Genomic DNA, 12903 nt, shown 5'->3' with positions numbered 1-12903 from the left:
AATCTACCAAATACCAAGTTTCATTTTTGAGGATTGAATCGTACTCATCCTACATGGCCTGCATCCACAATGATCATTTTCTTATGCTTACTCAAAGGAAATGGTTTCCTCTTGATTACATATACTAGCAATGAAAGTATGATCCACAAAAGAATAAGATGCATGATGAGAACTTGAACATGTCTTTCTAGCCAAAGGAGTAGCTAATTTTCCATCCTGCAATGTTTGCACCAGCCATTTTAGCATAGTCTTGGATGCTTGTTATGGCTACTTTCCTCATCCAAAATTTCCTTATCAATAGGGTGATCTATGAGTTAAAATTTTAGCCGATATGGGTTGATTTGCAGCAACTTGTTGAGTATTCATTTTCTCTATATGGCTGCTCGGTATTATACAAAGGTAGGAGTGCATCAAAGATGTCATGTGAGAAAACATTTTTCTTTTTTTTTTATGTGTGAAAATATGAGGAATAATGCTTCTTTTCATAGAAAGTACTAACAATGCATGTGCATGTGCATGTGCATCCCTGCCATCCCATCTCGCTCGTTTCATTGTGGGAGATGCTTCAGCCTTAATGGCACCACACATTAATCCAAATTTTTTGGAAAGGTTGAGTGTGGGAGAAAAGATAGGGAGACACTTAAACCATGGCCATAAAACATCTTAAGATTACTAGGTAATCAAAGTTATAGGGTGTAATTACACAGACTCAAGATAATTTTTCATACTGATTAAACGTTGATAAGTCAATGTAAAAGGCAAAAACACACAAGAATACACCTAGTGTTACACCCTATAGTGTCTAGGAAGGATCGAAGCAAGTGCAAAAATCCATAGCTAATAATGTACACTTAGCAAGATATCAAGATTACACCAAATCTATTCATAATAGACTTACAAAAAGTAAGGCCAATTTAGTGAGATATGCTCAACTCTACACCATCGCTTGCATCACACATTTGACCTCACCCTAGTCACATTCTTTGACACTCTGCAATCATTCTTATACAACTCACACATTCTTAAACCGTTCAACATTTGCACAACAATTGAGCATGAACCCAAGCAACACGTGTAAACTTTTATAAGTAAGGCCAATTTAGTGAGATATGCTCAACTCTACACCATCGCTTGCATCACACATTTGACCTCACCCTAGTCACATTCTTTGACACTCTGCAATCATTCTTATACAACTCACACATTCTTAAACCATTCAACATTTGCAATTGAGCATGAACCCAAGCAACACGTGTAAACTTTTATAAGAAAAGCAAGCTAAGGTCTAGTCTTGTTATTTTGATTGATTGGGATTATTTTTTTCTATCGTTTATTCTTAAAAGGTGTTTTGAATGTTTTGTTCTCAATTTTTACGGTTTCACAAACTTACAAGATGTTATATGTTTAACTAAGTTTATTTATGTTGACATCACCTTGAAGAATATGCAGTCAAGGATGTGTACATTTTTTCACAAACTTACAAGATGTTATATGTTTAACTAAGTTTATTTATGTTGACATCACCTTGAAGAATATACAATCAAGTATGTGTACATTTTTTCAATATCTAAAAAAATGGGCAATTTAGGTAAACTTTTCAAGATAACACAGAGTTGGTGGTACCATTTTGCAACAACAATGAAGATCTAACATTGAATGATTCTCAATGCAAACGGATAATAGTAGACTAAAGTATACAATTGGCCATATTATACCTTCATATTTCCCTACCTCTGTGAAGGTTACTATGTTCTTAGGATCGATCTCTCAAAAAGGAGGCTAGACAAGAACCTGTCACTCACAAACAATGGGAGGTGCAAGAACCACCTATCTGATCAAGGTAGAGTTCCACAAGAACCTTCCATACACAAGAGAAAATATGCACATTTGTAATTGATGGTGAAAGGAGACAAAAAGTTCTCTATCTAGATATCCCACTTCATTTCTATAATCTCATGATTCTATTTTTTGGATGTACTTTTGTAATATACTTTAAAAGAAAATATGAATAAAAAAGACATTCTTTCAAAGCCTTGTGCATCATTTGTCAAATTGTTTAGATACTAGATCTAACATAAGATTATGCTCCTAGGGTACGCACTTAGTACATTTATGGAATGCCACCTATGTCCATGGCTCTTTGAGAACTGATCCATGTATAAGAAAAAAGTGTTGAATTTAAATACCCATTTATATGCAAGAAACTCAATAAACATATATGCATATATGTAAAAATCCTCCTATCCATTATGTCATTTATCCAAGCTCAAAAAATATCCATATTATTGTGCACACATAAGTTACATACATATAACATGAATGAGACCCTCTTGATTGAGCTAAACAAAGTTAGGAAATGATATAATGTCTCCTTTATTTTATAACTTTAAGGCATTGAATCTCATCCTAAGATACCCATACAAAAGTAACCATGATATTCCCCACTCCTCTCTCTCTAAACATAAAAGTCATGTGTGGGCACACATGCCTCTGTGTGTGTGTGCATGCGCACCCACGTGTGCATGTGCATGCATGCATGTGCGCATGCACATGCGTGCGTGCGTGCGTGTGTGTCAATTTCTATGATATGACTTCTCTTAGGACCTTTACATACTATAATAAGCATACAGGTTGAGCTAGGTGGCATTCTACACATTGCCCACATACAAAATAACATCATGGAGTCGAGAAATGTGGACTATAGTTAGGTGAATGTGTAATTGGATTCTCTTAACAAATATCTCCATTTTCAACCATGGCTCGCCAATAAACATGAGCCACATGATCAACCTTTCCACTCCAACCCTAAGTGCAGTATGAAAGTCCTAGTTGTCCCTAGCCTATAGGTAGGTGCAATGAAGTGGCCATGAATATGTACTCAAGCTGTCTTTGATGTCTTGTTGGTGTGTTAAGGACCTTAGAGGTTGTAGCCAAGATTGATGCATGTATTCAAAGTGAGGTTCCGATGCGGTTGGGATGGCTAAAAGCACAGATTTGCATATGTGCAATCACCCTTGCTATGCAAGTTGCCCATTTAATCATCGAGTTAGGGTTTAAGAAGAGATCGGTTTTTTTAACTTAGAGCAAATTCAAATTTTGGAAAATTCTTTTCAAAGTGGTGGGAGAAGGAAAAAGAACTCCTAAAAATGTTGAAGTTTTAGTTATATTCTAGGGAAAGTATGAAAAACTCTTTGTTCAAAATTATGTTTTCATTTTTCAATCCATTCAAACAATAGCTTTTTACAGGCACTCTTGCCCTTCAAAATTGATGGGTTTGTTGAAATATAGCAAGTTTTTTTTTGTATTTTAATGTAATTTTTCATGTGCATTTTAAAAATTTGTAAGTATTTCACAAAATGAAATGCTAAAAAATGGGATCGAACAAAATGGGATCGAACAAAATGGGGAATCATAAAAGATAGCTCTCAAATTTTTAAATTCACATGTTAATAAAACTTAAAAGTACAAAATCTGGGTAGGAGGGGGATGTACGGAACTCTTCTCTGATGGTGACTGTCTAGGGTTTCTATTAGCGATCTTTTTCTTTCCCTTCACTTCCCCTAATGTTTACAACAACGATACGAGGGGGTCCCCCCTCCTTTGTCCCCATGGATCCAAGGCCAGAGGGACTTACTCCTGTCACGTCTATGTCGCATAAATAGAGCTCTAGGGGGCAGAAGAAGAATTCTTTGAAACTTGCACCCACAAGTGCCAACAAGCAGCACAAGGAGAAGGACGAGATCCCTATCCCTTGCATTCCTCAAGTGGAGGACCTACATCATAATAAAGACATACCCATTGAGAATCCCACTCAAATCCTCTATCATCACGCAGAGGAATGGGAACAACACCAGGCGACGGGGTTCCTTTTTCCTCGTGTGAGCCACACATCAATCATGCATTCTGGCCCTCTCTTCGTAGACATCCCATATCAGTCTTCACACTTGGCACTCACGTCAGTGCATGTAAATAGCTTGTTGTCCCCCTTGTCATACTCTACTCCTTGTCTGAACCCATCTGCATTTCTACTTCCTTTGCAGCAAAGCTATGGAGAATCCGGTTGGCCCACCCCACAACCGCAAAATATGAGGACCAAGGAGAATACAAAGAGAAGATTCTACTACCTCAGCAAGAGGGAACTGAATTAGCTAAAGGAAGTGCTACATAAGAAACCAAGCGGAGCCCGAGTGGAGCTGGACACACAAACATCACCAGGATGGAAGCGATGGAGCTGCTAGAAGAGAAGATTGGCCAAGCGGAAGTGGTAAGATTTATGTCTCCTTTCCTATGGATTTGGTACAAGAATGGCAAAAAATATACTAGACTAGGGCTTTAATTGGTCTTTGTTATGGACCGATACCTCTAGCTGAGGTTCTGAAGGCATGGATAAGAGCAAACTAGGCCTCTAGAGGTCTTATAGTTGATCACACCCAATACCTACCAAACAATTATTTATGTTTCTTGTTCAGAGAAGAAGGGATGGCTCTTAATGCCTTAGGGGTGGACAATGGGTCCTGAGAAACTCTCCCCTATCCCTATTATCATGGAACCCTGATTTTTCTCCCAAACCAACCCTCTGTCATGTCTAGGTTGAGCTTCCTAGTCTTCCTATGCATTTACATCCCCTAATTAAACTCCTACTTGAACCAGTAGTAGGTAGATTATTGGGAGTCAGAGCAAATGTGGATTTAAACCCACGCTATCACGCACAAGCTTTGATAGACTTAAGCAAGGAACTTCCTGTCTTTTCATCAATGCGGGTATATGGATTAGCCCTTGGTTTTCAAGAACATCCCAAATACATGCTTTCATTGTGGGTCTAAAGATCGCTTCATTAGAAATTGTCCCATTAAATTCCCTCCCCTGCCCCCACAGCCCTCAGTCCCCTAGGCAGAACCCAAAGAAAATAATCATGGGTTTCAATCTATTGGAAGGAGAGGGAGAAGACAGGCTCGCCCTTAGTTCCCTAGAAATCAATCAAGAAAGAGAAACTATAATAGATTATCCCCTCTACTGGTTGATATCATGGATTCTACACAGACTATCAAGGACTCCTCAAGTGAGGAGGAAGATGAAGAAGTACCAAGCACATAATTCTAGGAAAGTGATGTAGAAAAAGAGGTAGAGGATATGGATTTCCAAGATGCCTCTTGGGTAAACTTGGATCTTGGTCTATCTCAAGCTGAAGAAAAGTCACTTCCAGGAGGAGAAATAAAAAAATCACCCTCTTTAGTAGCGGCTGTCAAAAAAACATAAAAAAATGTTGGACAAAATAAAGTTGAGACGTTTGCCCTATAGAGGAGAAGGTCCTAGGTTGGAGGCATGGCTTCCCTGATTCCCACAAAAAAGAGATCATACGATTATACTAACCCCCCCCCCCCAAAAAAAATTAAAAAAAATCAGAAGACATAAACATCAACATCATTTCTTATAACACTAAAGGGTTAACAGATGGGAACCAAGCTAGAATAATCAAAGACTAGGTTTTTCAATCAATCATCCAAGTTAATCTAATCTGTCTACAAGAAAAGGGTTATCCGGGATTTACTTCAACTATCGTAACTTAACAAAATTGAGTCTCATTTTAGGGATCCATCAGTCCAACCTAACCCCATCCAATCCCATGGGTTAGCCAACCGCCCAACCACTATAGTGATAGGATCCATTTAGAAATTTGGTTATGTTTTGTCTCGGATACCAGGGAAAAGATTTCCCAGGCCCCCTAGCCGGCGCTTTAAGCAAATTTCAAGATAGTCACACCACTTACACACCCAATATGAAATTGCTTGTTTCATAGATTCAGCTGTCTTTAAAACAATCTTTTAATGAAACCATAGTATCACTAATCATAATCCTCCAAAATATCCAGCTTGAATTCTAATTTCCAATCATTCCTTCATCGATGTGCCTATGGCATCATTGGCAACCAGAACGCTCACCACCTGTTCACTCAGGGGCCTTTTTCAATAGTTCCTAGCTCATAGTACCTGGTAATATAATCACATAAGAGAATCCAGATAGACTCTCCATTGAAGATCAGCAAGATCAACCAACAGATCCATATAAAAGAGCCATGGACTCATCCGTTAGGACTAGCAAGGACAATCAACTAGATCCATGCCCGAGTTCAGAAAACAACTCTAACACCTTGTTTCATTTTTCTTCCTCGACGCACACATGGGTATCTTCGGCAACCCAGAGCCCGAGCACCGTATGGTTAGCACCCTCTAGGCTCCTTCGCACGTCACCTAGCGCTTCACTCATAGGCTGCTTCCTTGGTCCCTCATCCACCGTACCGGAAGCTCACCATTTAAATCGAACCGAGGTGGTCAAGACCTCGGCCGACCTTGCTACGCAAGATGTCCTCCGTTGACTCTCTGTCAGAGCTGTTGCAACTTTATCGCTTAGGTCTCCACGACCTCATTCACAAGATGGTGAAAAATGCTTCCCCAGCATTCTTGACATAAAATAGTCATTTAAAAACAGGTCATAAATACAGTTTCTAACGAACTCTCATCTTTCCACATTGTTCCACATCATTTCTCGTTATTCCACATCTTCTAAATCAATTCACTTTGCTTATTCCACATCCAGTCATATCTATTCCCATCATCCTTCATCCATTCTCATTCAATCATATCATATTAAATCTCATCACATCTATCCACATCACATCTCATCACATCTAATTACATCTATTCAGATCCTCATCACATCACATCACATCACATCCATCCTCATCACATCTCATCCATTCACATCTAACCATATCCACATCACATCACATCTCATCCATTCACATCTACCTATATCCACATCACATCACATCACATCCATTCACATCACATCTCATCCATTTACATCTACCTCGATCCACATCACATCACATCTCATCCATTCACATCTACCTAGATCCACATCACATCACATCACATCTATCCATTCACATTACATCACATCCATTCAGATATCACATCACATCTATCCATTCACATTACATCACATCCATTCAGATATCATCATATCACATTCAAATCCATTCACATCTCATCGCATCCATTCACATCCACTCACATCTCATCACATCCATTCATATCTCATCACACCCATTCACATCCATCACACCCATTCACATCCATCACATTCATTGCATCCACATCACACCCATTCACATCCATCACACCCATTCACATCCATCACATTAATTGCATCCACATCACATCACATACATTCCATCCACATCTATCCTTATCACATCACATTCATTCCATCCATATCACATCACATTCATTCCATCCACATTACATCACGTCCACATCTATCCACATCACATCTCATTCATTCCATCCACATTACATCATGTCCACATCTATCCACATCACATCTCATTCATTCCATCCACATTACATCACATCCACATCTATCCATATCTCATCACATTCACATCTATCCATATCCATCCATTCATTCACGTTCACATCTATCCACATCCATCCATTCATTCATGTGCACATCCATCCATTCGTTCACATTCACATCTATCCACATCCATCCATTCATTCACATGCACATCTATCACTTCACATCTCATTATCATCCATTTATCACTTCACATCTCATTATCATCCATTCACATGCACATCTATCACTTCACATCTCATTATCATCCATTTACATCACATCACACCCATTCGCATATCATCACATCACACCCATTTGCATATCATCACATCTCATCACATCCACATCCACATCCACATCCATTTACATTACATCACATCTCATCACATCTCATCACATCCACTCACATCTTATCACATCGCATTCACATCTTATCACATCACATTCACATCTTATCTAATCACGTTTACATCTCCTCTTATCACATTCACATCTCATCTAATCACATCTCATCCATTTACATCCCATCACATTCATTTACATTCATTCGGCTCTACATCACATCTTATCACATCCACTTGTAGTACTATTTTTTACTTTCGAATACCGATGGGCCTTTTCTAAGTTTTTGCCAATTTCTTAGCCTAGTTAAAGGTACTTTTTCTCAATGGATATTTTCATATTCTTTCTCAAGTGAAATATATTCAATATTCTTCTTTTGAGTAAAAGATTCATGGGATTTACAAACATCAATTCTACCCATATTTCCCAATAAAATTAATAATGCTCAAAATTTTACTTTTGATAAATACTCATAATTTGAATTATGCCAAAAATTACTCTTTTACCATTTAATTACTTGGATATCAAATATCATGAGAATTCCTCTTTTTGCATGAAAATAAATTTACCAAAAATTCCTCTTTTACCGTTTAATTACTTGGATCTCAAATATCATGGGAATTCCTCTTTTTGCATAAAAATAAATTTACCAAAAATTCCTCTTTTACCATTTGATTACTTGGATCTCAAATATCATGGGAATTCTTCTTTTTGCATAAAAATAAATTTACAAAAAATTACTCTTTTCTCATAATCAATTAATTATGCATAATTACAAAAAAATTATTTCTCGTGAATATGATGAAAATCATTCTTTTTGCATAGGATGTCCAATCCTAGAATATGGTAGGAAGTCCTCTTTTAGCATTATGCATAAAAATAAGATATGTATTATTTTCTGAAAATTTTGCTAGCTTCGCTGCTATTACTGATAATTCTCAAGTTTTTCTAAAGAATAAAAACTTGTAATGGAAATATGATAGTAGTTTCTCTTTAATGCTTAAAATCAAATTATGAATTTAAATCATAATATTAATCATAATCATAAACTTAATTATGATTATCCTATTAGATTAAGCTAATTCCATTATTTCTCTTTTTCCAAAATGATAGGATAATCTATTTCTCATTTAGAATCAATCAAAGTAGTTTTTAACTACTTATAAATAATCTAAAAGAAATAACCATTATTTTGTTAACACAAAATCATAAAAATACCATTTTCTTAATCTCTAGCTTATCAAGCCTAGAGTTTAGCTTTGAATTAAGAGACTATCATTGAGAAGCATCCTTTTTCAAAGGATTTAGCCATAAAGATGGCTATTCTTTTAGAGAGAGAGATTTACTTAAAGAAAGCATTACTAAATAAGCATAAAGATTAACTTTCTCTTAATTAAGCATTAAGACTTTAAGGGAAAGCTTGTTTTGAATTAAAATAATTATTTAGAAAGTTTCTCAAGCTTGACAGGGGTTGAGAAGAAGAAAGGCATTGAGATAAATTGGAAAAAACCATAAAATTTGATTTTACCTCCTCTATTAGTAGTGAAGCCCCCGACCAATAAATTGGTCCACCAAGAGGAGAAGAGCAACTCCAAGAGTTGTTGTAGAGAGAGAGAGCTCCAAGCTCCCAAGAGAGAGAAAAATTTAAGGGATAATAGAAAATATGATTATTTTAATATAATACTGGCATGGTATAGCTCCAATATTTTTTTACAAAAGACTAAGGGTCTATTTATAGGTGAGGGAGGCCACTAGCCAAGTCTAACTGAGTTCTAGAATTTTTCAAGTTCAGTTTGACTCAATTTGGACAAGATTTGGACCAGTTTGGCTCCCTTTTTTATTTGGTTTGATCCAAGAGAGAAGAGAGATAAAAATATCACAATTTTTTTGAATTAAAAACCCTTCTACACATGTGAAATAGGAACCTACCTCAAGAGTCCCCCTCTCCTTATTACCAAGGTGTCAAAAATGCATCATTATTCTAAAATATCTCATTTTTTTAGTAATATCTCATAATTTTTAACTAATAAACCTTGTACTCAGTCAACTCTTTATCTTATGTGAGCATTTACTCATTTTTGGGTATTTTCTTTTATTCTTTGGATTTATCTCATCCCAACACTTGGATTAATCCAATTGGCCTATTGGAACCTTAATTGGACCATAATCCAAAAATTTCTAAAAATGTAGACCCTTAGGCTAAGGTCCCTTATACCATTTTCAATTAATTCCTAATGCACATTGGAAAGTTCATTTTGAACTTCTGTTTCAGGGGAATCCATTTTAGATACTAGGAGGATTTTTATATCCAAAGATATCTAAATTTTGGATTATCTCTCTCTAGGCCAAAACAGGGTAAAACAAGATCTTTCTCCTATTTCAGAGAGGGGAATAATTTCAAGAACAGAAGGGGAGGTTCTTACACCTTTACACCTCAAAAGCTGGAGGGAGGAATCTTACATCCTACCCCACTTAAAAAATGAGAGATGTCCTCATCTCGCAGTAGGAGGATAAACTCTTTCACCTTAAGATCCAATTGATTCTGGGGTTCCTTATAGTCTGGTCAACCCACGCAAAATCCTAAGATAAAGATCCCTTCTACAAGAAGAACATATAGAACTCATTATCAGAGAACAATTCATTCAGAATATATCATTTATACCCTTAACACAATAATGGTCCATCAGATCGAGAATTTCATCTAAACATTCCTCCTCTAGAATTTCAATTATGCAGGTTCTCAATTTGTCATCCCTTAATTAGATCCACTAGGTCAAAGGTTAACAACAACATTCTGTCAGCACAATCCACTAATCTCATAGTGATTTGCTGAAGTCATAATCGTCATTCCAGTTACTAACATCATCACTGGGATTCGTCTCATTCATCCTCATTCTGGCTTTGTTCAACTTATCTTCCTTCAACCAGAATTCTAAAATCATATCAACCAGCATTCGAATTCATCCTCTGGATAGCATTTTTGCTTATAACTTCAAGGTCTTAGATTTACTTGTATATATTGTCAATAAAGAGTTGCAGATATACCCACGGTATATACGGGTAGTCACGGTCCTTGGAGCTATAAGGTAAATACCATCATATCTAGGCCTCAAGCAAATCAAGGATTCCATACAATTGTGGTACTTCCATCTGAAGACCCAATTTCCAATTTATGAATCTTTATTTTGAATATCAATTTGTATGAATTTTATCACACAATTACAATCTTTTACTGGTACTTCATAAATTTTTGACATTTCTAGCTTCTCGGTTGTTCCACTTTAGCCAATTCGCTCTGATACTAGCAGAAAGATCCCTGCCCCCTCCACGCAACGAATTCCGAGGGTGCTAGCAGCGGAAGTAGCACTTCTTGTGGAGGGCTGAACCTCTCTCTCGGGGCCTCACCCACCACGGATATCCGGACAAGAGACTAATCCCTCCGTTCTTTCAAAATCGAACCCGAAAAAACTTCCCTCGCCTAGCAGACATAGGCGATTCCTCCAGGATATTTTTATTCTAACGTAGTCAAGAGCCTTAACTAACCAAACTGATCCGACCGAACTCGTAAGTCACATGGTCAGATCAAGGAAAAGACTTGCACTTGGATCATAGAGTCCAACGCTTTTTTCTTCATCAAGAGGCACAGCCGTTGATTCTTTTCCATAGAACAAGGGTTATTCGGGATTTACTTCAACTATCGTAACTTAACAGAATTGAGTCTCATTTCAGGGATCCATCAGTCCAGCCTAACCCTATCAATTCCCATGGGTTAGCCAACCGCCCAACCATTGTAGTGGCGCTTCAAGCAAACTTCAAGATAGTCACACCACTTACACACCCAATATGAAATTGCTTGTTTCATAGATTCAGCTGTCTTTAAAACAATCTTTTAATGAAACCATAGTATCACTAATCATAATCCTCCAAAATATCCAGCTTGAATTCTAATTTCCAATCATTCCTTCATCGGTGTGCCTATGGCATCATTGAACGCTCACCACCTGTTCACTCAGGGGCCTTTTCAATAGTTCCTAGCTCATACTACAAGGCAATATAATCACATAAGAAAATCCAGATGGACTCTGCGTTGTTGAAGATCAGCAAGATCAACCAACAGATCCATATAAAAGAGCCATGGACTCATTCGTTGAGGACGGACAATCAACCACATCCGTGCCCGAGTTCAGAAAACAACTCTAACACCTTGTTCCATTTTTCCTCCTCCACGCACGCGTGGGTATCTTCGGCGACCTAGAGCCCAAGCACCGTATGGTCAGCACCCTCTAGGCTCCTTTGCAGATCACCTAGCACTTCACTCATAGGCCACTTTCTTCGTCCCTCATCCACCGTACCGAAAGCTCACCATTTAAATCGAACCGAGGCTGGTCATCAAGACCTCGGCCGACCTTGCTAATAAGCGAGACGTCCTCCGTTGACTCTCCGTCAGCTGTTGCAACTTTATCACTTAGGTCTCCACGACCTCATTCACAAGATGGTCAAAATGCTTCCCCATCATTCTTGACATAAAACAGGTCATAAATACAGTTTCTAACGAGCTCTCATCTTTCCACATTGTTCCACATCATTTCTCGTTATTCCACATTCTTCTAAATCAATTCACTTTGCTTATTCCACATCCAGTCATATCTATTCCCATCATCCTTCATCCATTCTCATCCAATCATATCATATTACATCTCATCACATCTATCCATTCTCATCCAATCATATCATATTACATCTTATCACATCTATCCATTCTTATATCCAATCATATTATATTACATCTCATCACATCTATCCACATCACATCACATTCATCCACATCACATCTTAGCACATCCAATTACATCTATTCAGATCCTCATCACATCACATGACATCCATCCTCATCACATCTCATCCATTCACATCTACCCATATCCACATCCATTCACATCACATCTCATCCATTCACATCTACCCCAATCCACATCATATCCATTCACATCACATCTCATCCATTCACATCTACCTAGATCCACATCATATCACATCACATCACATCTATCCATTCACATTACATTACATCCATTCAGATATCATCATATCACATTCACATTCACATCTCATCGCATCCATTCACATCTCATCACATCCATTCACATCTCATCACACCCA

The sequence above is a fragment of the Cibotium barometz genome, chromosome 18 (genome assembly GCF_041138505.1).
Source record: "Cibotium barometz isolate CiBa-2024 chromosome 18, ASM4113850v1, whole genome shotgun sequence".
Taxonomy (NCBI): Eukaryota; Viridiplantae; Streptophyta; class Polypodiopsida; order Cyatheales; family Cibotiaceae; genus Cibotium; species Cibotium barometz.
Note: the sequence above shows the minus strand (reverse complement) of the source record.